The sequence below is a fragment of the Dipodomys merriami genome, unplaced genomic scaffold, assembly GCF_024711535.1.
Source record: "Dipodomys merriami isolate MVZ:Mamm:240054 unplaced genomic scaffold, mDipMer1.0.p SCAF_48, whole genome shotgun sequence".
NCBI classification, from domain to species: Eukaryota; Metazoa; Chordata; class Mammalia; order Rodentia; family Heteromyidae; genus Dipodomys; species Dipodomys merriami.
The window spans coordinates 3,675,567-3,702,986 of record NW_027206046.1 but is presented as its reverse complement, the minus strand read 5'-3'; the positions used below and the strand labels follow the sequence as shown (position 1 = coordinate 3,702,986).

The window sequence follows — 27,420 nt, the reverse complement described above, 5'->3', positions numbered from 1 at the left end:
AAATACCCCTCTGTATATCACTCTGTAACAATAAATTTTTTAAAAGTCTCTGACTAGGAAACAGTAGCTCAATTAGAAATCCAATGAAAAACTAAAAGGATAATTATATTTGAAAAAAGTAGTAGGGGGAAAACAATGGAGGGGGTAACAATGTTCAAGAGGAAGTGTACTCATTATCTCACTCATGTAACTGTAACCCTCTGTATAGTATCTTTACAATAAAAAAAAAACTGGGAAAAAAAAAAGTAATAACTGGAAAAGCCTACCTCCATAGTGAAAAGTGCCACTAACTATTATGTACAAGAATTATCATACAAGCGGGGCTGGGAAGTTGGCTCAGTGGTAGAGCGCTTGCCTTGCATGCCTGAGGCCCTGGGTTTGATTCTTCAGCACCACATAAGCAAAAAGAAAAAAGCCGGAAGTGGCGCTGTGGCTCAAGTGGTAGAGCGCTAGCCTTGAGCTGAAGAGCTGAGGGGCAGCGCCCAGGCCCAGAGTTCAGGCCCCACGACTGGACCCAAAAAAAAAAAAAAGAATTATCATACAAGCATAATAGCTGGGAACCTGGTGGGGTAGGGTAGTTCAGTGGTAGGGCGTACCCAGGGCCTAGGCTCAGTCTCCAGTATCTTATTTGTTTTACTCGGAAATAGAAAAATCACTGAGCAAAAAGAAGCTCAAGGATAGTGCCCAGGCCCCGGGTTTAAGCCTCAGAACTGGCAAGGAAAAAAAGAAAAAGAAAAAGAATGTTTATAAACTGAGTGCTGGTGGCTCATGCCTGTAATCCTAGCTACTCAGCAGTCTGAGGTCTAACGATAATGGTTCAAAGCCAGCCCAGGCAGGAAGTTGGAGACTTTTTTTTTTTGGCTGTCCGTAGGGCCTGGGCAATGTCCCCCAGCCTCATTGTGCTCAAGGCTACTGTTCTACCATTTAAACCACAACACCACTTCCAGCTTTTTGAGAGTGGTTTACTGGAGATAAAGAGTCTCATGGGTATCCTGCCTGAACTGGCTTTGAACACCAAACCTCAGATCTCAGCCTCCTGAGTAGCTAGGATTACAAGCATGAGCAACCAGTGCCTGCCTGTGAGACTCTTATCTCCATTTAATCACAGAAAAAGCTGGAAGTCCATCTGTGTCCCAAGTGATAGAGTAACTAGCCTTGAACAAAAAGAACTCAGGGACAGTATCCAAGCCCAGAATTCAAGCCCCAATACTGTCAAAAATTAAAAAATTAAAAAAAGAGAAAGAAAGAAAGAAAAAAACAGAAAAAGAAATAATGTTTATAAATTAAACCTGAAAGCTGGGAGCCAGTGGCTCATGCCAATAATCAGAAGGTTGAGATCTAAGGATCATTGTTTGAAGCTAGCTCAGGCTGCCCAAGAGTTCAAACCCCAGGACCAGTAAAAAAATTAAAATTAAAAATTAAAATAAATTTGAAGATAACAATTTCCTACAAAAATAATTTTATAATTAACAAAAAGCTATCTGTAACCAGATGCTGGTGGGTCACATCTGTAATCCTAGTAACTCAGGAGGCTGAGATCTAAGGATCATGGTTCAAAGCCAGCCCAGGCAAAAAGTCCATGAGATTCTTATCTCCAATTAACTAGCAAAAGCCAGAAGTGGAAGTCAGATCAGCAAGACTGCTGATGCTAGAGCAATTCTTTAAGGACTCATACCTGTAATCTTACTCATGAGGTGAAAGTATTATAAGACCATTTCAACCAATAAAAAGCTGGGTTCAGTGATATGTGCCTGTTATCCCATATACATAGAAAGCTTAAATAGGATCTCCTTCCAAGCTCAGGAAAAAAATCTAGACCCCATTCAAAAAAATAATGAAAGAAAACAAGCTGGGGGCATGGCTCAAGTGGCCTAGTAATCTCAAGGTGCTAAGTACAAACCCCAGTCTAAGAAAATCAAAATAAAAGGATGATGTTTATCTCAGAATCTATAATAGCATAAATCTGAAAGTAATACAACAACAACAACAAAGAAAAAAACCTAAGAAGTGCCGGGCACCAGTGGCTCATACCTGTGATCCTAGCTACTTGGGAGGCTGAGATCTGAGGATCGCAGTTCAAAGCTGGCCCAAGCAAGACAGTCTGTGAGAATCTTATCTCCAATTAACCACCAGAAAACTGGAAGTGGAGCAGTGGCTCAAGTGGTAGAGTGCTAGCCTTGAGCTGAAGAGCTCAGGGACAGCACCCAGGTCCAGAGTTCAAGCCCCATGACTGACCAAACATAAAATAAAATAAACCTAAGACGTATACTTAAGGGCTGGGAAGGTGGCTAGTGGTAAAGTGCTTGCCTAGTACACATAAAGCCCTGGGTTATTTCTCAGTACTACATAAAAAAAAAAAAGCCAAAAGCTGTGGCTCAAGTGGTAGAGTGCTGGCCTTGAGCACAAAGAGGTTCAGGGACAGTGCCCAGGCCTTGAGTTCAAGCCCCACAACTGATTTTTAAAAATAATAAAATAAAAACAAAATAAAAAAAACATACTGCTAAATTTCTCAATGGTAGCAAAATTACAAGCACTTATACTGCTAGAAAGTTGTGACACACTGGAAATTTACATAATTAATGTTTTACCCCCAGAAGTATCTTAGTGATTAAAAATGACATTCGAGCCGGGCACCTATAGGCTCAAGCCTATAATCCTAACTACTCAGGAGGCTGAGATCTGAGGATCAAAGCCAGGCTGGGCAGGAAAGTCCATGAGATTCTTATCTCCAAAAAACCACCAGAAAACCGTAAGTGGCACTGTGGCTCAAATGGTAGAGTGCTAGCCTTGAGCTGAAGAGCTGAGAGACAGTGTCCAGGCCCAGGGTTCAAGCCCTATGACTGACAAAAGAAAACAAAATGACATTTGCAAGAGAACATTAGCTCAAGAGTCTACTGGCTTGAGTACACATTATGTCAATCTTTTATCCCTTATTATAATTTACATTAAATACATTGCTATTTATGCTATAATTCTTGGAAAAGTTCCACAGTGATAAGCTTCTAGAAGTACTTTATAGTTTTTCATTTTAAAATTCAAAACGATTTTGTATAGCATGTCACATCTTACTAAGCATACCAGAGATGATTCTCAAGACAGAGATTTGCACTTGCATCTAGTCACTCTAGTCAAAGACACACATTCTCTCTCTCCACTGTACTCAATAACGTTGAGTACATAATTTCAGAATAATGTAAGGAATTGATATAACTTTAGTATAAGGATTAGGTGGAGCTGGGGGCTGGTGGCTCATGCCTATAATCCTAGCTACTCAGGAGGCTGAGATCTGAGGATCGCCGTTCAAAGCCAGCCCGGGCAGGAGAGACCGTGAGACTCCTATCCTAATAAACCATTAGAAAACTGGAAGTGGCGCTGTGGCTCAAGTGGTAAAGCGCTCGCCTTGAGCTGAAGAGCTGAGGGACAGAGCCCAGGTCCAGAGTTCAAGCCCCACGACCCACAAAAAAAAAAAAAAGATTAGGTGGAGTCAATGTTTAACTCCCTCCAAATAAAAAAATCTTTGATGATGCTCAATAACCAAGTCAACAAACACCTTAACACATTTGAACATTAAAAGAAAATCAAAACTGGATAGGAAAAACTATCCCTTGTAAAAGAACTAAATGAATTAAGAACTGAATAAAGAGCTGGGTGCTGGTGGCTCACACCTGTAATCCTAGCTACTCAGAAGGCTGAGATCTGAGGATCATGGTCCAAAGGCAGCCCAGGCAAGAAAGGCCATGAGACTCTTATCTCCAAAAAACCTTTAGAAAACCGAAAGTGGCACTGTGGCTCAAGTGGTAGAGTGCTTGCCTTGAGATGAAGAACGCAGGGACAGCACCCAAGCCCAGAGTTCAAGCCCCACAACCAAAAAAAAAAAAAAAAAAAAAGAACTGAATGAAGGACTAAACACTTCTGAATTCTAAATACAGAGGAGCCAATAACTCAATTCAACATTTCTTATCTCAAATACAAACCGGTGTGAACTTTCAAGTATGTCATACAATGTTTGAAAGAAAGTATTAAAACTTAATATTTTTAGCAAAGAAAAAGAAATCATTGTCCTAACCTGGTCCACACATTCACACACAGATAAATCCCATTGACCCTGAAATCAGTTCTGGTGAGTGTGATAACTTAAACTGAAAGCATGGTCAGTAGCTAAGAGTGGTATTTTAACAGCAGGGAGGCAAGCTCAATCATAGCTGAGTGCATAAAGAGGTTTATGCTGTCAGTACTGGCCTGACAACAGCAAATTATATTTCTGAGAGGACACCATATGGCCTTGCCTAAAAAATGATTGAAAGTTCAAGATCTAAAAAGAAATGCTAACTATAAAAAAATATAGAACTAAGTAGATATTCTTTATGAAAGGAAGTTTTAGAATTAGCCACTGAACTACATCTAGATCATCCTATTTGGAGCAACAAGGCTAGGTCAGACCTGTAAACCTGGCTAAGCCCAGAGGCAGACAACCTGGGAGAGAAGTTTTTTTTTTTCCTTTGTATCTTGTTCATTCTTCCTTTTTGGTATTCAAGGGAAGCTTGGCACTAAAGTCTGGAACTATAAAGACATTATATTTATACAGCACTATGAATGTACCAAGTACCATGGAATTGTGCCCTTCAATGAAAATAAAGATGCTAGAACCGAACACCTTATGAAACAACTATCCAAACATATCAAATACTTTACTAGTGTCTCCAAGTAAAAAAGTAATACTGAAATATTTCATAAACTATCCTGTTTTGTTTTTTGGTCAGTCTTGGGGCTTGAACTCTGGGCCTAGGTGTTATCCCTCAGCTCTTCAGTTCAAGGCTAGCACTCTACCATTTGAGCTACAGCACCACTTCTGGTTTTCTGGTGGTTAACTGGAGATAAGAGTCTCACGGACTTTTCTGCCCAGGCTGGCTTTGAACCACAATCCACAGATCTCAGCCTTCTGAGTAGCTAGGATTACAGGCAAGAGACACCAGCACCCAGCTGCTCCTGTTTTCTAAGTCACTTCTCTTTTTAATATATACGTTTTAGTGTAAAGATACTTTACAGAGGGGTTACAGTTACATGAGTAAGGTAATGAGTACATTTCCTATCAAGCATTGTTACCCCCTCCTTTATTTTCCCCTACCATTCCTTTCTTCCCCACCTTCCCTACTCCTTCCTATCCCTCCCCCCCAAGTTGTAAAGTTCATTTTCAACATAGTAAGTCACTTATTTCTTTTTTTTTTTTTTTTTTTTTTTTTTTTTTTTCAGTCATGGGGCTTGAACTCTGGGCCTGGGTGCTGTCCCTGTGCTCTTCAGCTCAAGGCGAACGCTCTACTGCTTGAGCCACAGCGCCACTTCCAGTTTTCTAGGGGTTTATTGGAGATAAGAATCTCATGGATTTATAGGGCTGGGAAGGTGGCTCAGTGGTAGAGTGCTTGCCTTGCATGCGTGAAGCCCTGCGTTCGATTCCTCAGCACCACATAAGCAGAAAAAAAAAACAGAAGTGATGCTGTGGCTCAAGTGGTAGAGTGCTAGCCTTGAGCTAAAGAGCTGAGGGACAGCGCCCAGGCCCAGAGTTTAGGCCCCACAACTAGACCCCAAAAAAACAAACAAAAAAAACAAAAAACAAAAAAAAAACAAGATTCTCATGGATTTTCCTGCCCAGGGCCGGCTTTGAACCGAGATCCTCAGATCTCAGCCTCCTCAGTAGCTAGGATTACAGGCATGAGCCACGGGCACCCAGCTTTCTTTTTCTTTTTTTTGCTGGTCATGGGACCTGAGCTCTGGGCCTGAGCGCTGTCCCTCAGCTCTTCAACTCAATGCTAGCACTCTACCACTTGAGCCACAGCACCACTTCCATCTTTTTCTGCTTATGTGGTGCAGAGAAATTGAACCCACGGCCTCATGCATGCAAAAAAAACACTAACACTGAGCCACCTTCCCTGCCCAAAGTCACTTATTTCTTTAGAGTGAGAAAAATACTACAACAAAAACTTTTCAAATATTATTAATTCACACATTACTCTAAAATCTAAGATATATTTTACAAAGTGGGTGGGGTGACTCTGAATTTAGTCAACATGAGCAAGGCAGCAATGGAAAATCCAGAAAGTTAGATATTTTAAGTTATTTGGAATTTTATTCCTAAAGAACATAATATAAATCTTTCCACTGGTTACTTTTGCAGATAGTTTGTTTCATTGGTGCCAATAACTCAGCTACTGACGAGACTGAGGATCAAGATTCAAAGCTAGCCCAAGCAGACATATTCAAAGAAATTGTTATCTCTAGTTAACCAACACAAAGTCAGAAGTGTAGGTATGGCTCAAGTGATACAGTGACAGCCTTGAGTGAAAAAACTAAGGGTAAGCACTAGGCTTTGAGTTCCATGCCCAGTACAGACATAAAGCAATACAAAACAATTATTTGTTTAAATTGGCTAAATAACTTGCCTTGTTACCCCCTATATCAACTATTTCTCTTCTAATAGTGACATCCATTGTTTTCTTATTATCTAGAATTAAATTTTGTCTTTGCCTTATCCCTTGGTCTCCAAATATGATTAGGTGTTTCTTCTAAACAGGTTGCAGAAACAAAGATATTTGAGCCCAATATCATGGCTCTGTCACTAGCAACAGAGTGAGCTCCTGAAATAACCGTCCTTTCCTTGCCTCATTGCCTTATATGTAAAATTGGAATAGCCAGTCATATCTCAGTGGCTTGCTGTAAGAATGAAGTGAAATAATGTAACCAAAGCTTTTAGCATGCTGCTTGTTACATAAACACTCAACAAACTGTCCTCACTGCTGCTGGATTACATGAATTGTTTCCACCTCCTCAACCAGCCTACTTTCAGTGGAAGCATTTTGCACATCATTAGTGAATTTACCTTTACACAAATACAAATACATCCTGTTACTCTCCAACTTAAAGACCTCTCACAGATCCCTATTTATTACCATATCAAATCTAACTTTCTAGCTAGGTACTGGTGGCTCATGCCTATAATCTTAGCTACTCAGAAGGCTGAGATCTGAGGTTCCCGGTTCAAAGCCTATGTAGGCAGAAAAGATTTCTCTCCAATAAACTTCAAAAAAAAAAAAAAAAAGCCAGATGTAGAACTGCGCCTTAAGTGGTACAGCACTAGTCTTAAGCAAAGAAAGCTCAGAGACAGCACCCAGGGTCTGAGTTCAAGCCCCCAAACCAGTAACATTTCCCTTTCTCACCCCCTCAAAAAAGACCTAGCTTTCTCTGCCTTTTATTATCCTCAGTGGACAACAGTTCTCCCAAGACTTATTTTCCCCTGCTCCTTGAGTATTACATTGCCTTTATCAAATTAGTCTTTTCAATCTGTTCCCAAATCTCCCTTCCCTGCTTGCTTTTGCTACCCTGAAAACATTTTCTTGCCTACTCAAATCATAATTATCCTTTAAGTCTGTGGTTCTCAACACTACCCACCCCTTAACAAGCACCTAGAACAGCTTTCAAAAAAAAATCTATAGAAGCTGAATTCAGTAATGTACACACATGGAGGCAAAGGATCACAATGAGCTACATAGTGAGATCCTGTCTCATAAATACTTACATTGGTATATATTCATACAATCACTCAACTGTTCCTAGAGCAAGTTTTTTCAGGTGATTTTAGAGATTCTTCACTGAATCTCCTTCCCATGAAGTTATTATTATCACTGCTGGTACTGTGGCTGGAACTAAGGGCCTCCTGCTCTCATCTGGCTTTTTCAGTGCTGGTGTTCTATCACTTGAGTCACATCTCCTGTTCTAGCTTCTTGCTGGTTAACTGGAGATCAGAGTTTCGAGGATTCCTCTTGATCCTCAGATCTCAGTTGCTCGATCACAAAATTATTAATAGACTCACTGGATAAATTCCTGTGTAATGAAGCCAGACATATGAAGCATGCCTATAAATATCAGATTTGTACTTCATTACATATCAAATTGTTCATCTCTCTCTTTCAAGTCTTGTTTGAAAGACCATATCTTCAAAAGCTGTGATAAACACAGCTTTTCATTGATTGTGGCTTCAAATTAAGATTTCAGAGCCCTAAAATGCTAATTCCAGAAGCTAATTATGTATTTATTTATTTACAATACTGGGGTTTGAACTCAGGGCTTTGGTGCTTGCTAGGCAGGTGCTTTATTGCTGAGTCACATCTCTAAGCTTTTGACCCAGGCTTAGTTCTTTTTTTTTTTGTCGGCTGTGGGGCTTGAACTCTGGGCCTGGGCGCTGTCCCTGAGCTCTTCAGCTCAAGGTGAGCGCTCTACCACTTGAGCTACAGCGCCACTTCCGGTTTTCTGGTGGTTTATTGGAGATAGGAGTCTCAAGGTCTCTCCTGCCCGGGCTGGCTTTGAACCGCGATCCTCAGATCTCAGCCTCCTGAGTAGCTAGGATTACAGGCGTGAGCCACCAGCGCCCAGCTCCAGGCTTAGTTCTTAACTGTAATCTACCTATATAATGCTCTTGGTCATAGCTGGGATGATAGGCATGTACCACCATGCACAGCTTCTTCTACTGAGCCAAGTCTCAGGTATCCAGGAACTCAATCCTCCCAATGTTAGCATCCCAAGAAGCTAGAATTACAAATGTGAGCAACCAGTATCCAAATTCTCCCCCTTTAAAATACAGTGCTGGCTGGGTGCCAGTCGCTCATGCCTGTAATCCTAGCTATTCAAGAGGCTGAGATGTGAGTATTGCTGCTCAAAGCCAGCCCGTGCAGGAAAGTCCGTGAGATTCTTATCGCCAATTAACCTCCAGAAAACCTGAAGTGGCACTGTGGCTCAAGTGCCACAGGGACAGCACCCAGGTCCAGAGTTCAAGCCCCATGACTGACCAAAAAAATAATAATAAATAAATAAAATAAAATACAGTTCTACAATAAACTCATTTTGTTATGATGAATCGGTTAACCTTTTCCTTCCCCAATTGCATTCTTTTTTTTTTTTTTTTTTGGCGGTTGTGGGGCTTGAACTCTGGACCTGGGCGCTGTCCCTCAGCTCTTCAGCTTAAGGCGAGCGCTCTACCACTTGAGCTACAGCGCCACTTCCGGTTTTTCTAGTGGTTTATTGGAGATAGCAGTCTCACGGTCTCTCCTGCCCGGGCTGGCTTTGAACTGCGATCCTCAGATCTCAGCCTCCTGAGTAGCTAGGATTACAGGCATGAGCCACCGGCACCCGGCCTCCTTCCCCAATTGCAAAGAAAAATGCCAATGTATCAAAATGTTGTGGCAAATAATAAAGTGATTAATATAATTGTAAATAGCTATACGTTTCTTCCTTTGAGAAAATAGCCTTTTCTAAATCCATTAAAGTCTGTTTTAAAACTGTTAAAGGGAATCAAAGCACACAATTTAAAGATGCTGAAAACTCTGAATAGGTCTATGATTTGTTTTCTCAACAGATGTGCATCCTTCAAGCCCTGAATTCACCAGATGCATATTAAATTAATCTGTACTTCTGGTTTTTACATAACACTCCACTCTAGTTTTATAAATATACCCCTACATAAAACCATAATTCTGCTGTTGCTTTATGACATTAAAAATTAACAGATTATCTCCAGTGGACAAAAAAATGCATCAGGATTCATTTTAATGTAGCCAAATGTATGCTCCCTAAATACAGGCCATAACAACTTCAGAATTATTTTTGAGTTGACTGATTACTACTAAAAATGCAAAATACAACCAATTTGCTGGTAAATAAAGCTGTGTGTAGGGGCATTCCTAAAATTCTAGCAGAAGAGAAATAAGGTCAGCCTAATCTACAAAGACCCTGTCCCACAGGGATGAAAGGGAAAAAAAGAAAAAGAAAATTTTGCTACTAACTAAAATTCAAGCCTCGTGCTGGTGGCTCATGTCTATAATCCTAGCTACTCAGAAGGCTGAGATCTGAGGATCATGGTTCAAAGCCAGCCTGGGCAGGAAAGTCTATGAGACTGTCATCTCCAATTAACCAACAGAAAGCCAGAAGTAGCCGGGTGCCGGTGGCTCACGCCTGTAATCCTAGCTACTCAGCTGAGATCTGAGAATCTCGGTTCAAAGCCAGCCCAGGCAGGAAAGACCGTGAGAGTCCTATCTCCAATAAACCACTAGAAAACCGGAAGTAGCGCTGTAGCTCAAGTGGTAGAGCGCTGACCTTGAGCTGAAGAGCTGAGGGACAGCGCCCAGGCCCAGAGTTCAAGCCCCATGACCGACCAAAAAAAAAAAAGAAAGCCAGAAGTAAAGCTGGGCGCCAGTGGTTCATGCCTGTAATCCTAGCTATTCAGGAGGCTGAGATCTGAGGATCATGGTTCAAGGCCAGCCTGAACAGAAAACTGGAAGTGGTGTTGTAGCTCAAGCGGTAGAGCACTAGCCTTGAGCTGAAGAGCTGAGGGACAGCACCCAGGCCCAGAGTTCAAGCCCCATAACTGACAAAAAAAAAAAAAAAACAGAAGTGGCTCAAAGTGGTAGAACCCGATACTTGAGCAAAAAAGCTCAGAGACAGTGCCCAGGCCTTCAAGCCCCAAGATCTACAAAAAAGAAAAAGAAAAAAAATCCAGCTGGGAGTATATATCAAGTAGTAGAGTAGCACCTTCATTGCAAGTGTAAGATTCTGAATTCACACTCAAGTACTGGCAAAATAAGGCACTTGCTGCACACTGGTGGCCCATGCCTGTAATCCTAACTACTCAGGAGGCTGAGATCTGAGAATCAGGGTTCAAAGCTAGCCTGTACTAAAAAGTGCTTGAATTTTACTTCCAATTAACCAGAGGGGGGAAAAAGGCTGAATTAGAGGTGTGGTTCAAATGGTATAGCACCAGCCCTAAGTAAGAAACCCTGGTGAGAGCTCAAGGCTTTAAAGTCCTAGCACTAGTACACATCACACACACAGACACACATAGACATTTGTTCAAGTACACCTCGCACTTGAAATACATTAACTCGCAAACTCACTCAACTCTCTTAATTTACTAGTTTAATTAAGATGAATTCAATTCTTGGAAATACTATGGTAGTTTAACAGTTTACATATATTTCTTGAAAGATTTATTGTAAAATTATAATTTATTCATTAGTTGAATGAAAAATGTTTCAGGCCAGGCACTGGTGGCTCATGCCTGTAATCCTAGCTACTCAGGAGGCTGAGATCTGAGGACCACAGTTCAAAACCAGCCTGGGCAGGAAAGTTTATGAGAGTCTTATTTTCAATTAACCACCAGACACCGGAAGTGGCTCTGTGGCTCAAGTGGTAGAGCACTCACCTCCAGCTGAAGAGCTGAGGGATAGCACCCAGGCCAGAGTTCAAGCTCCATGACTAACAAAAAAAAAAAGGAGGAAGAGAAGGAAGAGAAGGAGGAGGAGGAGGAGGAGGAGGAGGAAAGAAGAAAAGAAAAATATCAGATATAGAACTGCATTGGGAATTAGGAACCTAGATTCCAGTCTGACTGATTAACTAGCTATACAATCTTTTTTTTTTTTTTTTTTTTTTTGGGTCCGGTCATGGGGCCTGAACTCTGGGCCTGGGCGCTGTCCCTCAGCTCTTCAGCTCAAGGCTAGCGCTCTACCACTTGAGCCACAGCGCCACTTCTGGCTTTTTTCTTTTTTCTTATGTGGTGCTGAGGAATCGAACCCAGGGCCTCATGCATGCAAGGCAAGCGCTCTACCACTGAGCCACCTTCCCAGCTCCTAGCTATACAATCTTTTTTTTTTTTTTTTTTTTTTTTTTTTTTTTTTTTTTTTTTTGTCGGTCGTGGGGCTTGAACTCTGGGCCTGAGCGCTGTCCCTCAGCTCTTCAGCTCAAGGCGAGCGCTCTACCACTTGAGCTACAGCGCCACTTCCGGTTTTCTGGTGGTTTATTGGAGATAGGAGTCTCAAGGTCTCTCCTGCCCGGGCTGGCTTTGAACCGCGATCCTCAGATCTCAGCCTCCTGAGTAGCTAGGATTACAGGCGTGAGCCACCAGCGCCCGGCTAGCTATACAATCTTAAAGCAAGTCACTTAGCTGCCCTGCATTTAAGTAGTTATAGCTATAAAATGAAAGGGTCTAATCAGACCATCTCCATTTCTTGCTCTTAGCTTTGTGATTTCATCATGTATAAAATTTAAGATACAGAGCATTAACAAGATGGATACCACTGAAGGCAAAGTGAGCTGTATATTGATTGTTTTGGAAAGTACCTCTTTAAAGAATCTAAGTGCTTTCACATTCAAGTAGTTCTTTCAGCATGTTACTATTTAACTAACTGAAAAAGCAAACAGAACTCGCCCAATGACATATTACTAAGCCATTCTTGCATATTTTAAATGGCCTGAATATTTAGATGCTATGATGCCAATTAAAGTCAAGATATGGACGAGAAAGGTGGCTTAATGGTAGAATGCTTGCCTTGCATGCATGAAGCCCTGGGTTCAATTCCTCAGCACCACATAAGCAAAGAAAGCCAGAAGTAGTAAAACGCTCACCTTGAGCTGAAGAGCTGAGGTACAGCACCCAGGCCTAGAGTTCAAGCCCCACAACCAACAAAAAAAATAAAATAATGAAGTCAAGATATTTTGGAAAAAGAAAGATGTCTTAGAAGGGCAGGACAGTTGCATAGACAATTACAAGTGGATTCTAGCTAACAATGTGATTCTAGCTATCAGCATGTGAGAGGAAAAGGATAGCATTTGATTACTTTTAGAATTCAGACTCTGCCTTAGTTAGATTTGGAAATAACCAGACAACTAGGGCAGTATGCTGATATCTCTTCCTACTCAGTCTTCAGCAGCTCAATCTTCTGGACAGTTTTCAAGTATAACAGGAAGAAGCAAACACTGTAGAAGGCAACCAAGAGATCTGTATAGGGGCTGGGAAGGTGGCTCAGTGGTAGAGCGCTTGCCTTGCATGCCTGAGGCCCTGGGTTCGATTCCTCAGTACCACATAAGCAAAAAGAAAAAAGCAGGAAGTGGCGCTGTGGCTCAAGTGGTAGAGTGTTAGCCTTGAGCTGAAGAGCTGAGGGACAGTGCAGTGCCCAGGCCCAGAGTTCAGGCCCCACGACCGGACCCAAAAAAAAAAAAAAAAAGAGATCTGTATAGTTGAAACTCTGCACAACAATAAAACCAAGTGGCAAAAGCTCTTCAGTTATTCAAAAATCCTAAATTTAGATCTCCTATCAAATCCCTTTACCAGCTGGAAGCTGGTTGCTCACACCTTTAATCCTAGCCACTCAGGAAGCTGAGATCTAAGGATCATGGTTTGAAGCCAGCCCACAGAGAAAAGTCCCCAGAAGACACTTACCTCCAATTAACCACTCAAAAGCTGAATATGGTGCAGTGGCTCATAGTGGTAAAGCACTAACATTGAGCAAAAGAGCTCAAAGACAGAACCTAGGCCCTGAGTTCAAGCCATACAACCAAAAATTAAAAAATAAATCCTTTATCACTTATAAATACCTAAGTATCACATTTGGCTCATAATTCCTAAAGCTCTAATACATATCAAGCAAAGAATTAAGAATTTATCAATTAACACCCAATAACCTAATATCATTTTTTTTGTAAAAAAAGAAAAAAAAATTCATTTAGTGGTAGACTGCTTGTCTAGCATTCATGAAGCTCTCTCAGTACCACATAAACATAAAAAGCTGCAAGTGGAGCTGTGGCTCAAGTGGTAGAACAATTGCCTCAAGGACAAGGCTCAAGGACAGTGCCCAGGCCCTAAGTTCAAGCCCCAGGAACAGGAAAATAAAATATTAAAAAAAAAATCCCATATTCTGAACAAAGCGTGTAATTACATCCAAGAATGTTAGGAGGTAAAAATCTCATGTTGGTGTTGGGAAGGTGGCTCAGTGGTAGAGTGCTTGCCTTGCATGCATGAGGCCCTGAGTTTGATTCCTCAGAAAAAGCCAGAAGTGACACTGTGGCTCAAGTGGTAGAGTGTTAGCCTTGAGCTGAAGAGCCAAGGGACAGCACCCAGATGCAAAGTAGCCCCCTGACCAGAAAAAAAAAAAAAAAAAAAAAAGCATTCTAGCTCAGTGTCAGGGGCTCACAACAACTAGCTGCAATCCTGTCTGGTCATGAAGCTGAGACCAGAGGATTGAGGTTCAAAGCCAGCCCAGGAAGAAAAGTCCATGATACTCCATCTCTAGTTGGACAGTTTAAAAAAAAAGAAAAAGAAAAGAAAAAAATCTCATGTAAAAACCATTCCCATACTGAGTCTTTGGCCAATGATAGAAAATTTGTCTGGCAAGCATGAAAAGCCTTGGTTTTGATCTCCAGCATCTCAGAGGAAAAGGAAAAACAACAAGATTATGGGACAAAGAATGTGAACAAGTACTTGCCTAGTATACATGAAGCCCTGGGTTCGATTCCTCAGTACCACATAAACAGAAAAAGCCAGAAGTGGTGCTGTGGTTCAAGTTGTAGAGTACTAGCCTTGAGCAAAAGAAGCTCAGGGACAGGGACAGTGCCCAGTGCCAGCCCTAAGACTGCCCCCACAAAAAAAGATGATGGTTCTTTTCTTGTTTTTGTTTTTGTTGGTCGTGGGGCTTGAACTCTGGGCTTAGGCACTCTCCTTGAGTCTTCAGCTCAAGGCCAGTGCTCTACCATTTGTGCCACAGCACCACTTCCGGTTTTCTAGTGGCTAATTTGAGGTAAGAGTCTCACGGTTTTTCCTGTCCAGGCTGGCTTTGAATCTTGGTCCTCAGATCTCAGCTAGGATTAAAGGTGTGAGACACCAGCATCCAGCTTATGATGTTTTTAAGATAAGGTTTTTTGTTTTCTTGAGATAGTTTCTCATCCTATAGCCCAGGCTAACCTGGAAATCAAGATCCTCCTTTCTCAACCTTTGGTGTGCTAGGATTAAAAGGGTATGCCACCTCACCCAGCTGATAGAATAAAAATTAATGAAACAGGGGCTGGGAAGGTGGCTCAGTGGTAGAGCGCTTGCCTTGCATGCTCGAGGCCCTGGGTTCAATTCCTCAGCACCACATAAGCAAAAAGAAAAAAGCCGGAAGTAGCACTGTGGCTCAAGTGGTAGAGCACTAGCCTTGAGCTGAAGAGCTGAGGGACAGTGCCCAGGCCCAGAGTTCAGGCCCCACGACTGGACCCAAAAAAAAAAAAAAAAATTAATGAAACAATTGATAGGGGGATGGGGATATAGTTCAGAGATAGAGCAAGAATTTATATGTCCTAGGCCCTGGAATCAATCCCCAGTATTTCCAAAATACGAAACCAAAAGTTGGATCACCCATAAGCCAAAATTAACTCAAAATTGATCATAAACCTAAAAGATGAAACACAAAATGATATTTTAATCTCAAAAATAACAGAAGAGGGCTGGGAATGTGGCTTAGTGGTAGGGTGCTTGCCTAGCATGCATGAAGCCCTGGGTTCAATTCCTCAGTACCACATAAGCAGAAAGGGGTGAAAGTGGAACTGTGGATCAAGTGGTAGAGCACTGGCCTTGAGCACAAAGAGGCTCAGGCCCTGAGATCAAGCCCCAGGAGTGGCCAATAAAATAAAATAAATAACAGAAGAAAATCTGAAACTGGCAATGAGTTTTTAGATCCAATACCAAAAGTGCTATCCATGAAAGCAAAAAAGAAATAAAATAAACTAGCTAAGCCAGGCATAGTGGCTAACATCTATAATCTAGCTACCCTGGAGGTGTAAATAGAACTGCAATCTGAGGGTGGTTGGAACAAAACACAATACCCTATCTCAAAAAAAACACTAAAAGGGGCTGGGAAGTTGGCTCAGTGGTAGAGTGCTTGCCTTGCATGCCTGAGGCCCTGGGTTCGATTCCTCAGCACCACATAAGCAAAAAGGAAAAAGCCAGAAGTGGCGCTGTGGCTCAAGTGGTAGGGCACTAGCCTTGAGCTGAAGAGCTGAGGGACAGCGCCCAGGCCCAGAGTTCAGGCCCCACAACTGGACCAAAAAAAAAAAAAACACTAAAAGCAGTTGGGTGCCAGTGGCTTGTGCTCCTAATCACAGGAGACTGGCCTAGATAGCAAAGATGGAAGCCAACATGGATGGAAATGTCTTCAAGACTCCACCTCCAATTAACCAGAAAAATGCCAAACTGGAGGCATGGCTGAGGTGGTAGAGCACCAGCTGTGAGCAAGGAAGCCGAGCAAGAGCATGAGACTTTGGGTTCAATTCCTAGTAATAGCACTAATAAATAAATAAATACATGCATACATACAAATACATGATAAGGAGGACATGGGTGAAATGGCACAACACTTTTCTAGCAGTATGAGACCCCTGAATTAAAGCTCTAGTACAGGGAAGAAAAAAAAAAAAAACCAAAAAACCTGTACTATAAAAAGACTTTTAAGAGGGGCTGGGAAGGTGGCTCAGTGGTAGAGCGCTTGCCTTGCATGCCTGAGGCCCTGGGTTCGATTCCTCAGCACCACATAAGCAAAAAGAAAAATGCCGGAAGTGGCACTGTGGCTCAAGTGGTAGAGCGCTAGCCTTGAGCTGAAGAGCTGAGGGACAGCGCCCAGGCCCAGAGTACAGGCCACATGACCGGACCCAAAAAAAAAAAAAAAAAGACTTTTTTTTTTTTTTTTTTTTGTCGGTCGTGGGGCTTGAACTCTGGGCCTGGGCGTTGTCCCTCAGCTCTTCAGCTCAAGGTGAGCGCTCTACCACTTGAGCTACAGCGCCACTTCCAGTTTTCTGGTGGTTTATTGGAGATAGGAGTCTCACGGTCTTTCTTGCCCGGGCTGGCTTTGAACCGTGATCCTCAGATCTCAGCCTCCTGAGTAGCTAGGATTACAGGCGTGAGCCACCAGCGCCCAGCAAAAAAAGACTTTTAAGAGAAAAGAGAGCTAAGACATAAGCCACAGACTAGAAGACAACATTGGAAAAAAAAAATAGGGTGATTAAGGATTTGAATCCAAAAAAAAGATGTAACAGAATAAACTCAATACAAAGAAAACAACCCCTAAGTGTGGTGATGCTTACCTGTAATCCTAATCAAGGGACTCAGGAAGAATTGTGAGTTACAGGCCATCTTGGGCTACATAAGGAGGCCTTGTGAAAATAGGCTAAAGATCTGAATAAGGCTGGGCACCGGCTCACACCTGTAATCCTAGCTACTCAGGAGGCTGAGATCTGAGGATCATGGTTCAAAGCCAGCCCAGACAGAAAAGTCTGAGAGACTTTTATCTCCAATAAACCACTTAGAAAACTGGAAATGGCACTGTGGCTCAAGTGGTAAAGTGCTCACCTCAAGCTGAAGAGCTGAGGGACAGCGCCCAGGCCCAGAGTTCAAGCTCCATGACAGACCAAAAAAAAAAAGGGGGGGGGGGGAGGCTGGGAAGGTAACTCAATGGTAGGTGGCTCAATGCCTGCATGCATGAGGCCCTGGGTTCAATTCCTCAGCACCACATAAGCAGAAAAAGCCAGAAGTGCTGTGGCTCAAGAGGCAGAGCACTAGCCTTGAGCTCAAGAGCTGAGGGATAGCGCCAAGCCCCAGAGGTCATGCCCCATGATGGACAAAAAAAAAAGATCTGAATAAGCACCTTACCAAAGAAGACATATAAATAGCAAATCAGCATATGCAGAGATGATGCCCAACATAATACACCATCATTAGGCAACTGCAAATTAAAGCAGTGAGATACTACTACATATCTATTAGATAATAGTCAAAATGCAAAAATGATAATACCAAATGCTAGTGTGGATCTAGAACAAAAGGAACTATCATTCATTGCTGGTGAGAATGCAAAATAGCAGAGCCATTTTAAAAGACAGTTTAGTAGTTTTCTACAAAATTAAAGCCTTACCATATGATACAGCAATCACACTCATAGGTAATTATTCAAAGGAGTTAAAAACAATGCTCACACTAAAACCTGCACATACATGTTTATAACAATTTTTATAATTATTAAAAACTGGAAGTAACTAAGATGTCCTTAAGAATATGAAGTGATAAACTTGTATATCCATACAATAGGAAATTATTTACTAAAAAAGAAATACACTATCAAGCCCATATAAAAGAACCTTACACGCATATTGCTACATGAAACAAATCTGTCTTTAAAAGGTATACATGGGGGAAAAAATGGTATATATGATACCAACCACACGGCATTTTAACAAAGACAAAAAAGATCAGTGGTTGCCATGATTGAAGGGAAGTTAAGAGATGGACAGGTAAAGTCCATGGGATTTTTAGAGTGGTAACACTATTCTGTAAGACATTGTAAATGGCAGATACAGGTTACTATGCATTTGTCAAAACCCACTAAACCATACACTATTTAACAATTTATGTATTATAGTTATAATGCACCAATTTTGGTTCAATAATTGTAACATGTACAATAATAATGTAAGATGTTAATAGGTTTAACTATTAGGACAAGGAGAGCCTATAGAACTCTGTGTACTATTTCCTCAACTATTCTGTAAAGCTAAAATTATTCTAAATAAAATCTTAAAAGTGAATGCACACCAGGCACAAGGCCCTGCTGAGCCAAAAATCAAAGAGCGGAAAAAAAAATTTTCATAGGGCATATACAACTTCAAAGAATAGATATTGCCAGAGTAGAAGACAGACATTATAGTACAGTGAAAACAAAATTTTAATCCCCTTGACACTTTCCTTTGCTTATTTGCATGTACATCAGGGAGTGACCTTTAGAAAATGGACAAGAAGCTAATTGATTATGGCTATAATTAGTAATTTATCCTAAAAATTTTGAAATGAACTCTGGTAATTATCACAGACAATAAACAACAAAAATAGAGGGAAAGATCACATCATCTATTACTGCCAACAGACTATATTTTGAAACTTATCAATGTATACTACTTTCATTCAGAGGCTTCAGGCCTTTTTCTAGGATAAGAAGTTATAATGTGTAAGCAACACAAGTCACTATTGATCTAATGCTACTGCTTCCTGGAAATTTTATGTGGCATTTTAACAGAGACATGAAACTGAAAAACTCTGACTTACCCACACACTCAGAGAGGAATAGCACCAAATCCTCTTTGGTGACAAAAGCAATGACTATTTGTCCACCTATCTTCTCTTGGCTATACCTCCATTGTGACAGATGATTAACCATCCTTGGCAACTCGCCCTCACCAAAACCAAACTGCCTACTTGAAGCTTCTGGGTGAAAGACACAGACTATAGATATATAGGGACAGTCCATCTATCTTCCTACCTTGTCAGAACATTCCTGCTGCAGATAAAGTGTGACTCTCTTCTATCCAGATGGCTCTCTTCATGCACATTAGAGCTAGTTAGTACTGTTTCTCAAACACCATTGAGTCTTTCTGATCCATGATAAATGACAACTAATATCACCTCAGCAAGTTATGGTCTTTTCCTGTTCAGTAAACCCAACAGAATATCCTCCCTTTCTTTTTTTTTTTTTTTTTTTTTTTTTTTTGGGTCGGGTCGTGGGGCCTGAACTCTGGGCCTGGGCGCTGTCCCTCAGCTTTTCAGCTCAAGGCTAGCACTCTACCATTAGAGCCACAGTGCCACTTCCGGCTTTTTTCTTTTTGCTTATGTGGTGCTGAGGAATCGAACCCAGGGCCTCATGCATGCAAGGCAAGCGCTATACCACTGAGCCATCTTCCCAGCCCAATTTTTTTTTTTTTTTTTGGTCGGTTGTGGCACTTGAACTCTGGGCTGGGCTTTGAACCATGATCCTCAGATCTCAGCCTCCCAAGTAGCTAGGCACCAGGCCTATTCTCCCATTTCTTCATTTTCTTTATTAGGTAAGAGATTGGTACCTGAACTTGGTACCTGCTTCTTTCACTCATTGGCTAGTGCTCTACCAACTGAATCACGCCTCCAACCATGTCTTTCCATTTCTTAGGACCCAAATTTCTCTAGCATCCACCTCCCCCCCCCCAAAAAAAAGATCCTAAGTGAAAAGTGAAAGTGCTAAGTATATGCACATATTTAGGTGAAAACAAAACACAATTCCAGGTAATGAAAAACCTAATATGGAAAGAATGGATGCAAGTAGAATTGTCACTAAGAAATGTCTCTTGTAAAAATTTATTAAATATTACTATGCCCACTTTTAGTTTTATTTTTTTGCCAGTCCTGATGCTTGAAATCAGGGCCTGGGCACTGACTCTGACTGAGATCCTTTTGCTCAAGGCTAGCACTCTACGACTTGAGCCAGAGCACCATTTCCAGCTTTTTCTGTTTATGTGGTACCAGAGAATCGAACCCAGGGCTTCATGCATGCAAGGTAAGCACTCTGCCACAAAGCCACATTCCCAGCCCACTATGCCCACTTCTGAAAGCAATTTTTACCAGCAAATGGACTATGGTTTAAGCACTGACAAGCCAGGCACTAGTAGCTTATACCTGTAATCCTAGTTACTCGGGAGGCTGAGATTTTAGGATTGAGGTTCAAATTCAAAGCCAGTATGGCAGGAAAGTCCATGAGACTTTTATCTCCAATTAACCACCAGGAAAATAGCTGAAGTGGAGGTATGGCTCAAGTGGTATAGTGCCAGCCTTGAGCAAAAATGCTAAGGAACAACATCAAAGCTGTGTTCAAGCTCTAGTATGAGCATAAAAGAAAAAAAAAGTGTTGGGAATATGGCTTAATGGTAGAGTGCTTGCCTAGCATGCATGAAGCCCTGGGTTCGATTCCTTAGGACCACATAAACAGAAAAAGTAGGAAGTGGCCCTGTGTCTCAAGAGGTAGAGTGCTAAACTTGAGCAAAAAAAAAGCTCAGAGACAGTGCCTAGTCCCTGAGTTCAAGCCCCAGGACTGGTTTAAAAAAAAAAAAAAAAAGCACTGAGAAAAACAGCTTATTAAGCCAGGCACCAGTGGCTCAAGCCTGTAACCTATTCAGGAGGCTGAGATCTGAAGTTTGTGGTTGAAAGCCAGCCCTAGCAGGAAAGTCTGAGAGACTCTAATCTCTAATTAATCACGTGGGGGAGGGGAGAAAGGAGGTGCAGCTGTGGCTCAAAAAGAGCATTAGCCTTAAGCAAAAGTTCAGAGACAGTGCCCAAGCCTTAAGAACTGACACCAAAAAAAAAAAAAAAAAAGTATATTAAGTGAATGATGACAAAGATTCAAATAGTAAAACTGGATGCAGGTGGCTTACACCTGTAATCCTAGCTACTCAGAAGGGTCAGATCTAGAAAACTAGGCTTCAAAGCTAGCCCAAGCAAAACAGTCCTCAAGCCTTTATCTCCAATATTAACCAGAAAAAAAGCTGGGCTAAAAGTAGAGTGCTAGTAAAGCAAGTTAAGTTCAAACCCCAGTAGGGACCAAAAAAACAAAACAAAAACATGAAGGAAGTCATTTAAGGTTCAGAGTTTGAATTAGTTTTACAATTATCTTTAACCAATGCCTAGCATCATCTTGTATAATGCAATATTAAAATACAAGTTTTTTCATTATAAATTCACTGATAGAGCTGACATTATATAATCTCAACTTACTGGAGGTTTTTATCTTTTGTATATATATTTTATTGTAAAGATACTGTACAGAGGGGTTACAGTTACAGGAGTAAGGTAATGAGTACATTTCCTATTGAGCATTGTTACCTCCTCCTTTGTTTTTCCCCTACCATCCTTTCCTCCCCACATCCCCAACTCCCCCCATCCCTGGAGGTTTTTTTTTTTTTTTTTTATAGTTTGATGAGTTGAAAGCTACAAAACACACAGGAAAGGTTGAGAAAGAAGGAATCTGAAACAGATGGCATATATTTTTCCCCCCAGATCCATCTTGAACACAATGCCAATAATGTCCAAATCCAACTTAGGTTTCTAAAACTTTCTAAATCTGTAAAACTTAAAATGGTTAATTCTGAAATAAATTCACCCATTTCCACTCCAACTCCCATCTTTCAAGTTTTGATGTTAGGCTCAAATGGATAGGGACAAGTTAAATGTTAAAAAGAGAACTCTCATTCTACAAATTGAAAAGTTCTTTCAGGAAAATCTACTTCTTTAGAACTACCAAAGCTATTACTATTAAAACTGGTACTAGAAAAATCAATTATAATGTCATCTATTTTCCCTCAATATAAAGATTATTGAACCTCATTAGAAACTCAATCATTATCTCCACAAAATAAATATCCTTAAAATGGAAACAAGCTCTGAAAAATATACTCATTTGTTTGAGCAAAAGGAAAGCACTGCCTGAACATGTTTTTTTCTTCACATTTCCACAGTAACTCTCTTTCATTCCTGATCTGGCAGCACCAAAAACAAACAAACAACTGCATACTGCTCATTATATATACTATAATATATATATATATATATATATATACTATATATATATATATACTGTATATACTATATATGAGCATGAGAATATATGTAAATAAATATGTGTATATATGTCCTCCCAGTCTCATATAAAACTTTTTGAGATCATCAAAGAGACAGACATTGAAGGAAGGTTTAGTCATTTTTAGATTTCCTGACAAGCAAATTCCACAACAAACAACTGCAAGATCCTTGGAATGGTTACATACTCTGAGTGAAAGAGGTCATTGGGAAAAGCATCTCCTACAACAGTCTCTATCCATTATATATGATTTACACAGAACTGTAGTTCTAATCACGTAAAAATAAACTGATATTTAGCCAGGCACTGGTGGCTCTTGCATATAATCCTAGCTACTCAGGAGGTTGAGATCTGAGGACTGAGGGATAGTGCCAAGGCCCAGAATTAAAGCCCCACGACCAACCTACAAAAATAAATAAAGCCGGGTGCCAGTGGCTCAAGCCTGTAATCCTAACTACTCAGGAGGCTGAGATCTGAGGATTGCAGTTCAAAGCCAGTCTGTGCCTGAAAGTCCGTGAGACTTTTATCTGTAATAAACCACCAGAAAACTGGAAGTGGCACTGTGGCTCAAGTTGTAGAGCGCTTGCCTTGAGCTGAAGAGCTGAGGGACAGTGCCCAGCCCAGAGTTCAAGCCTCACGACCACAAAAAAAAAAAAAAAAAAAAAAAAGATTCAAAAGATTCTGAAAAATAATGAGCCAAGAAAACAAAGCAAAAAGCATACATACATATTTAAGACTGCACCCCCTTAGATGGCATTTATACAGTTGAATGGCCTTACCAAAAATATACAACTTTAACTGTTTAAGTGATATGAGGAAAAACACATGCTAAGAAAATTCACTCAAATTTGCCTAAAACTTACAAACCTCTCTGTAAAGTTACACTGAACTGAAAACTTTATATGAATATTTTATATACACGCACGTGCATGTGAGCTCACACATAAACACCAAACTATTAAAGCAAATTAAACTATAGCATTTTTTTAAGTTTTAGCAAGGATTTATTTTAGTGTAACAGGGTTAAAGTAGGAGAAATGGATACATTTCTGCTCCCTAACAGCAAATACAGGAGCTTAAAGACTGTCCTTTATGTTCTTTTTTTTTTTTTTTTTTTTTTTGCCAGTCCTGGGGCTTGAACTCAGGGCCTGGGCACTGAGCTTCTTTTGCTCAAGGCTAGCACTCTACCACTTGAGCCACAGAACCATTTCTTGCTTTTTCCGTGTATGTGGTACTGAGGAATCGAACCCAGGGCTTCATGCATGCTAGCTGAGCATTCTTCCACTAAGCCACATTCCCTGCCCCCTTTATGTTCTTATGAAAAAGAGTAAGTTTAATTTTTTTTTTTTTTTAGTCCAGTCGTGGGGCCTGAACTCTGGGCCTGGGTGCTGTCCCTCAGCTCTTCAGCTCAAGGCTAGCGCTCTACCACTTGAGCCATAGCGCCACTTCCAGCTTTTTTCTTTTTGCTTATGTGGTGCTGAGGAATTGAACCCAGGGCCTCATGCATGCAAGGCAAGCACTCTACCACTGAGCCACCTTCCCAGCACCTTAATTTTTTAAATTACTAATTATAAGTTAAATTTAAACACACACACACACACACACACACGCGCGCGCGCGCGCACGCAAGCACACAGAGTTAGCTGAAGGTTGAGCACAGTAATCCCTGGTACTTGGGAGACCGAGACACAAAGATCAAGGTTGCAAGCCAGCCCAGGAAAAAATTATGGAAGGGTTAAGAAGTTGGCTCAGTGATAGAGTGCTTGCTTCACATACATGAGCCCTAGGTTCGATTCCTCAGCACCACAAAAACAGAAAAGGCTGGAAGTACCCAGGCCCAGATTTCAGGCACCACAATCGACAAAAAAAAAAAATATGGAAACCCTATCTCAAAAACAAACCAAGTCTGTGGCTCATGCCTGTGATCCCAACTACTTGAGAGTCAAAGGCTGGAGTATCACCATCTAGGGCAGGACAACAGTAAACTAAGAATAAACACAGGGGCTGGGAAAGTGGCTCAGTGGTAGAGTGCTTGCCTTGCATGCATGAGGCCCTGGGTTTGATTCCTCAGCACCACATAAGCAAAAAAAGCTGGAAGTGGCGCTGTGGCTCAAAGTGGTAGAGCACTAGCCTTGAGCTGAAGAGCTGAGGCACAGTGCCCAGGCTCAGAGTTCAGGCCCCATGACGGGAAGAAAAAAAAAAGAATAAACAGACTAGGGGTGTGGCTCAAGCAGTAGGCACCAGGACATGATGACTTCAATGGCCACAAGTTCCCTAGTACTTAGGATAAAAAAATTGAAAACCTATAGCCGGGCGCTGGTGGCTCACGCCTGTAATCCTAGCTACTCAGGAGGCTGAGATCTGAGGATCGCGGTTCAAAGCCAGCCCGGGCAGGAAAGACTGTGAGACTCCTATCTCCAATAAACCACCAGAAAACCGGAAGTGGCGCTGTAGCTCAAGTGGTAGAGCGCTCGCCTTGAGCTGAAGAGCTGAGGGACAGAGCCCAGGCCCAGAGTTCAAGCCCCACGACCAACAAAAAAAAAAAAAAAAATTGAAAACCTGACATACATTTGGTTACATATAACTATTATTTTAAATGAAGCAAATATAAAGATTTCATCTTTCTTGTTCTTATGCCTATATTCTAATGATGAATAACTTAAAGGCAGAAATTTATTCCATTTTCACTTGTTTTACAGATTATATATGACATAAGTTTTGCTACGTTAGCCTAAATCTGATTAAGGTGAGTCATATTACTGGTAATCTTAAAATTACCAATATTTTCTATTTTATACACCAATTTTAATTCTATTTAGAGACATGTGACTGTTAAGATTTACATACATTACTTTTAAAATGTTTTTCCTACCAATCCATACTGAATACACCAAAATGGTGTATCTGAGACAAACCTATTAAAATGTCTTGGTCACTTAGTTTTTTAAAATATATCTTACTTTACTGAGTTTTAATAATTCAGTTATTGATAAGTGAATTTCATGCTGCTTATAATCAGTTTCTAGGTGCCAGAGTTGTAGGTCAATAACTGAACAGGTGTGTAGCATGTCAGAGGCCCTGGATATGGGCCCAGAACCACAAAAGAAATTCAAATAAAATTTGTAAAAGGCATTCAAAGCCACATTGCATATACAAAAGCTTTGAATTATTATCATCCTGTTTCCTTCCTGTCTCAAACTTCATTCCACTAAATTGGACTACCTTTACTCTGCATTCACCTTCCAATTCCAAGGTGCTTCTGTTTAAAATGGGCTGTTATTAAAATACATTATCCCACTTCCGACACTGGCAGGAATTTAACTCTTTCTAGTCATGAAACTGAACTGGAGTATGATTTGCCCAAGGTCAATAACTAGCTCAGTGGCCCAATCTGGGCTCAATCCTAGATTCATCTACTTCAAAGCCAATACTTCCACTTGACTACAATTATCTCCTTAAAAGATTAAGAGGCAGCTCAACCGCAGAGAATCTTGTCTCTCCAAATGTCCAAGTATCTATTCTAAGACATGTCGCACAACAGTAGCTTCAATTCAGTCCCTGACTGGAACATAAATGAAGGAACTTTCTGCTCAATTTAAACGAGGTCAGGTTTACTGACAGGTTAAGAAAGAGTTCAGAAAGGGCTTGTTTCAACATGTCCCCTGTAGACCTCTTCCCCCCCCCCCCCCAGTTTTGTTTTGTCTTTTTTTGGGAGGGGAGGGGTATAAGTACGTACATCCTTTTACAACACTACATTTCACTATGTCCAGGTGCTTTTTCAGTACGGCACTTTTCTAAGAAATCTCCCGTCAGATCGTGATGGGGCTGGGAGACCTGGCTGAATATGCATATCCCGATACTTTCCAACCATCTGAAGTATCCTTTTTAGTAGGTCTATAGGGAAGAAAGAAACCCAGTTCCCCTGCTCACTTTTTACGCTGTGATGTCTGCCCACGGCGGGGGGGGGGGGGGGGGGGGGAGGGAGACTGCTCGTTAAAAGACCGCGGGGCTAGGGAGCAGGAAAGGAAGAAGGAGGGGGGGAAGCGCACGGAAGTTGGGTGGAGGGAGGTCTCATTTACCCACTCTCCTAACCTAAGCTCTGCCAAGGGCGGCTCCGCGGGTGCCCAGCCGACATCCCTCGAAGGCCAGGTTCTGTCCCAGCTGGGGTGGGTAGGGAAAGCTTTGATCAATGGGAAGCCTGCAATTGCTCCGGCCACCTACCTCCCCCCCACCACACACCCCCACTCCGAGTTCGTGCCCTCCTGGCCCTGAACGATGCCCCCCGTTTTGAGAAAAGCCCCCCACACACACTCACACACCCCACCTCCGCCCTCGCTCTCTCTCCCCAGGTAGAAAACTCCCGATCCGCACTTGGCCCCAAGTCTTCTGCCTCTGTCCCCCTCAGCCTCGTCTCTAACCGGCCACCCGAAACTCTCCGACCCCCGGTAGCCCCCCCGGCCTCTCCATTCCCCCCACCCCTGCCGCCGCAGGCACACGCGCCGGCCTGCGCCCCACCCGGGGTCCCGGCGTCCCCCACACCCCGAACCAGAGCCTTCACACGCACAACACATTTCTCTCACACTCCGACCTCACGCACCCTTGTCGAAGACAGAGCAAAGTACCTGGACCGGCCGTGCTCCCGGGGCTCCAGCGGGGCGGGCGCGGTGGGCTCCCGGGGTGCCCCGAGCTTCTCTGCCCACCCGTAGTGGTGTCTTCTGGTTCCTCAGAGCTGGAGGGAGGAGAGGAGGAGGCGGAGGGGAAGGGAGGGAGGGGGAAGGCGAGGAGCCTAGGGGGGGCGGCCGGAGCCCAGCCGGAACTACTAGCGTTGGCCCCGCCCACTGCTCAGAGCCCGCAGAGCACTCAGGCGCTCCTGATAGGACAAACCGAAAGCAGGACGTCCCCGCCCCCCCGCCGGAGAAATTGACGTTATCACTTCCGGGTTATCCTCGCCGGAGCCCCTCCTTAGCAACAGCGTGGGGTTGCTAAGCGGAAGTGCCTTCCCACTCCTGGGTTTCTACTGGGACTATCCCAAGGCAGGTGGGGAGTTGTCCGCGCTCTCCTTCCGCAGCACTTTCTTCTTTACCTTCTGTTCGCGGTCTGAACTCGACTGAGCGCTTCGCTGATGGGGACGTGGAGGTATTCTTCACCTTCC

General features: G+C 42.1%; 1 protein-coding gene across 8 annotated transcripts in view; it reads right to left on the bottom strand.

The window, feature by feature from the left end:
* Csnk1g1 (casein kinase 1 gamma 1) overlaps positions 1 to 27,060 on the bottom strand; it is a 162,088-nt gene extending 135,028 nt beyond the window's left edge. For 6 of the 8 annotated variants that reach the window (XR_011366640.1, XM_069995188.1, XM_069995191.1 and 3 more), the window contains exon 1: positions 26,891 to 27,059. The gene's annotated coding sequence lies outside the window, so the exon portion shown is untranslated. Of the gene's footprint in view, positions 1 to 26,890 lie in introns of all 8 variants that reach the window. The other 2 variants (XM_069995185.1, XM_069995186.1) reach the window with 1 other exon arrangement.
* Positions 27,061 to 27,420: the final 360 nt, after the last annotated feature.